Source organism: Nestor notabilis, unplaced genomic scaffold (genome assembly GCF_000696875.1).
Source record: "Nestor notabilis isolate BGI_N333 unplaced genomic scaffold, ASM69687v1 scaffold3118, whole genome shotgun sequence".
In the NCBI taxonomy this organism is placed as follows: Eukaryota; Metazoa; Chordata; class Aves; order Psittaciformes; family Psittacidae; genus Nestor; species Nestor notabilis.
The window spans coordinates 63,684-68,544 of NW_009938548.1; positions in this window are offsets into that span (position 1 = coordinate 63,684).

Below are 4,861 nucleotides of genomic sequence, written 5' to 3' on the forward strand. Positions count from 1 at the left end.
ACCTCCATTTAAAAATCTAAGCTAAATCCAAGGGCTGCAAACCCAATGGAAATGTTTAAGCTAATTTTGCAGCTTCAGTAGAGAGCAGTTACTGGTTTAGCTCAAGCATCACATCCTGGCCTGCCCTATACTTATTGTATTTAGCCAGCTACACTACCCAGGACACCACACCCATCTTTACTGCTGCTTAAAATGCTTAGGATGCCTGTAACATTTCTTAAGGAAAGTAGAAAAAAACCCCAACAAACCGAACCACCATGCTGTAATTACCATCATCTGTCGTCTTTCATTATCCGGTACAGACATTAAAAGAAATAGAAAGGGGAAGGAAACGTGCAGGTCCATAAACAGCACCCTCACAAAAGGGGCTGCGGCTTCCAGGTGCGAGAGACCCTGGCAGCGGGACAGGGCCAGCCAGCAGTGGAGGTGCTGGTGGCATTTGGCTGCTGTTTTGGGCAATGTGCCATGCACCAGTGGAGGTGCTGGCACTTACAGAGACCAGCTCTTCTGAAGCAGTTCTGCATTTGGGATTGAAACGGTCTCCTTGCCCTGATCCACGAAACATGGCTATTGCAAATGCTGTGTCTGGCTTGATGCACTAGTGGGGCACGTGGGAGAAAGCCACCGGGCTGACATAATGCAGCCAGTTTCAGCAGTGCAAAGCTGGAATGAAGTGCTTGGCTTCCATACTCAACAGGGTCTCATTTAGCCACTACACTCCTTGTGTGGTCCATGCAGAGAGGTGGATACCTTAAAAAAGTGAGTTAAAACCAGCCTTTTTGCTAAGTGAGGAGCTGCCCAGACCTACTAGTTGCAAAACTAAGGGGTCAGAGGATGGATGCCTCACTAGTAAACTACCCAGAGTAATCCTTGTCCATCCCAGACTGCCTTCCCTTTCACTCTTGTTGCAGGTAACGTGCAACCATATTTCAGTAACACTTAGCACTTGAAAGATGATCTTGTCTGTCTGGAGTGGAGCGCGTGATTGATTGAAAATAATTACATATAACAGGTTCTGCATATGGTGGATGCAGCAGGGAAGGGGCAGTAATTACATTAGTGGCTTGGCACAGATCTAGGTTTCCTCTTTGAAGTGATAAATGGTTTGTGGCATGCAGCAATCAGCTTACTCCAAGAGGTAAAATTTTAACCACTATTAATATTTCCAAGAATAGCTTGGATATAGGTAAGTTTCAAGCAATGAACACAGAAGGATTAATAAGCCAAGAGACATTAACCAAATTTTGCCATGGGTAAAATGACTGCACTCAGAAAGACGAAGACCCATTGGTGAAAGTCAATGCACAAAAAGAAAGCTTGGAAATCCCTGTGGAGGGCAGTCCTCAGACTGTTGAGTTAGTGGCCACTGAATATGAGGCATTTTACTGGTTCTTTATTGCTGTGGCTTTAATGGGAGCCTCCACCCAAAGATCTGATGTGCCTTAAATAACCCACATAGACATCACACCATAAATTGATTGTCTGTAGCTGTCCTGACAGTTCATAGCTAGCAAGTTCGGTTTTACAGACTCAGCTTTTCCTCTCACTTGAGGTCACAGCATGCCCCTGATTGCTATATGGCTCATACTTGTTTTGTTGTCAGCCCATTTGATCATTGCATCCTTAAAAGCCTGTTGAATAAAGACAAACCTTCCCCAGTGTCCTTCCTTCTCCCTTGAATAGGGTAAACCTAAGCAGATTATTCAGTTAAATATAATGGGGAAAACCATCAGTTTGATCAATAGAGAGGTAGTGATGGCAGTGAATGAGGCACTTAGCTTCAGATTCAGTCTCGGAGTCTTGCTGCTAGAAAATCCATTTTCAAATGGGAACCAAATCCATGGTTTACATGGTTGACTATGGCCTTTCTAGGAGCTTTCTGCATGGGCACTGGAAATCATATTCCTTTTTTGTATATCTTCAGCTGCAGTCACACTTATACCCTACTAATAATGCAGTGAAAGGGGCTGCCTGGGCACCAAAAAGGGCATCCTTAGCCAGCAGTTAGAGGAGGGCTGCACTGCTGTACCAGAAGAGGACACCAGGGAAGCCTCTCAAGCAGAAAGGAGCCCAATTTCATTGTGAAAACTCAATTTGTATTTCCATCTAGAAAAGTAAAAGGAATAGGTCAGGCTTCATATACATACTGCAGGGTGAAAATAAAACCAGAACCAAATGCTGCCTTTTGAACAGTCACCTTTTACTAAGAATAATCTTCAAATTATCTTCCTCCTCACTTTCCCCCATTTTTTACTGTTTCCCCTTTAATTTTCTGACCTGACCAAAAAGAAATCTTACCTATTTTATTTTATTTGTATTTTTTTTCTAGGCATTTCTAATGAATACTGCTCATCTGACAGATATTCAGGCCATCTGGAGAAGCTGACAGACAATAATTTGGAAGTCATTCCTTTCAAGACCATTTTAATGATGATCTTTCTTTCACATTTTTTCTCTATCAGCCCGTCTGAATCTTCAAGGATGATAGAAAGTTTTCACATTCCCATCTGTCACTTGAAGGTACAACAATCTCTACAAGCAAAACAAAACCAATTTTTAGATGCAGCACAGACTTTGACTCCCCATTTCTTGTGATTTAAAAACTCCCCTTGCTGTAATGGTTTTAAAGCATTTACCTGCTATAAAAGTGAGCCTACAGCGTGAAAGTAAAACTGAGCTGGCACATGAAGTTGTTCGCTGCTTTCAGACATACCTTGGCCAATAAACAACAGGGTTAAAGAAGAATTGGTTAAAAAATGTGATGTGAAATACTTCAGAAGACACAGCTTCTGAAGTCTGTGTTCAAGAAACTCTCCAGGAGCTTCAACCAAGCAGCAACTGCTGAGTGACAGAAATGGGTCAGAGTAGGTTCAGACAAACTTCAGAGCCTGGGCAAAGCAGCAGGACCCAACAGAGCAAAGAGGGGGACTGGGGGAGTGGGACCATGCTGGCTGCAGTCAGCCTGGCTCCCATACCTGTGGAGTCCAGCCTCAGTTCAGTGAGTGAGGGACAATGTCTTTATACTGGCAGCTCCCAGCTCTTCACCCAGAAGCATTCCTTCTTTAAGGTCACATTCCTACTGTTTCTTTTAACATCATCACTCTGTTCTTTGGTTCCTCTGTTGTTCTTCTGTTAGAGAAACATTATCACACCAGTCCCTTCCATTTCTGTTAGCACTTGTCCCTCAGGAAACCCAGACATGCACCTAAACTGGGAATTTATCAGGCTTAAACATGAGACCAACACTTTGGGCAACAGTTCTCTGTTGAGTTAGGGTCAATGAACAATTGCCTAGAATGTGAATGAATACAATAAGATACTCCCTTATCTGGGTGTCCAGGCAGAGGTCCCCAGGGGCACACAGAAACTACATTTATGTTGTACCAAATTTCCTCCCACTCCTCCTCACAAGGGTCATGATATAGGAGACAGCAAGTGAGTTCAGGGCTTCACTCAAGGTCAAGTATTTCTGCCATAGACTTTGCTATAGCAGGATGTTAGAGGGAATGTAGACACAAAGCAAAATGAAACATAAAAACAAAAAGCAGAGAGAATAAAATGCTACAACCTTCAGTTTTGCAGATCCTGCCTCCAGTAAAACTTTTATCTTGAGTGTGATGGAAATAGTACTTGTAAGTTTTCACCAGTGGCAAAACCCCACCACCCTTTCCCTTCTGATTCTGATCTCCAGGTTTTAATTCAACACATTTGGCTTTGCTTAGCTCCCCTCCATCTGACTGTCAAGCCCCATCCCTCAAATGAGACTTTTTCTGTTATTTTGGGTTACTCCACACCATGAGCACTCACTGTCTGGCAGCTGCTCAGCTTTGAACCCCAGCAAACAGCCACAGCAAAAAGCTGCCACCTGCCTGCTACTGCTTCCCAGAACTCTCGGAAAGTAAGGCCGGTGGCAGAGGAAGCCTAAAAAAGGCATTAGAAATGCCTGCCAGCATCTAGCACAGCAAAATGCTATGTCATGGGAGAGTCACAGCCCCTTCTCCCTGGCTGGAGGCATGGGGCAGTGGAGGGTGCACATGGGAGTCTTCTGACTGATGAAGCATCACTCGCTTTGATCTTCATTTGATCAAAGGTAGTATGCTCATTACTACAGAGGTGCTTCAGGCTCAGAGGGGGAAATCTCACCACCCAGAGATGCTACACTGCTACCCAAAAGCTAATGGCTTTGTCTACTCTATTTGGCACTGGGCATTTTTAAAGCAATTCTGAAAGCTTCAGGAAATGCGGCCGAGGGCTGAGAGAAACCCAAAAAAAAACATTAAAGTAGGAAGAGTGGAGAAATAAAACACAGAGCCACCACTAAATGGAAAGGGATTTAATAACAGCCATTTAGTAAAAGGACAAGTGACAGGGCTATGGCATCTGCTGTGCGGAAAGAAAAGGTTCAGCACCAGTTTCAAAGCCCTGCAAAAATAGGTGCTGGTGCAAGGGGCTGCAGTTCCCCAAAATTCCAACCCCTCAGAATCACTGGAAGTACTTCTTTTAACAAGATTTTATAAAGCAGCAGTAAACCTGAACAGTCTGTGAAGGTTGGCACTAGTTACCAAGAAATCCAAGAGTTTAATCCTATTTTATATACACAGTAGGAGGAGTATTATGATCTTTGAGAACTAGTTGAATTACAGTGTGTAGCTGGGTATTTCACTGAAAACTCCTTTATTACTATTTATTATACAGCACCATTTGCATGCAGGGGCATTTAGAGAAACAGGTATCTACTTGTGCAGTTTTTATCTTATTGGTTATGGTCAAGTGAGGCTAAGGGTCGACACAAAGTCAAGATGGAGCTTATCTGGAGGATGTACCAGTTGATTAAGAATGAATATGCACTGAAGCAGAGGCT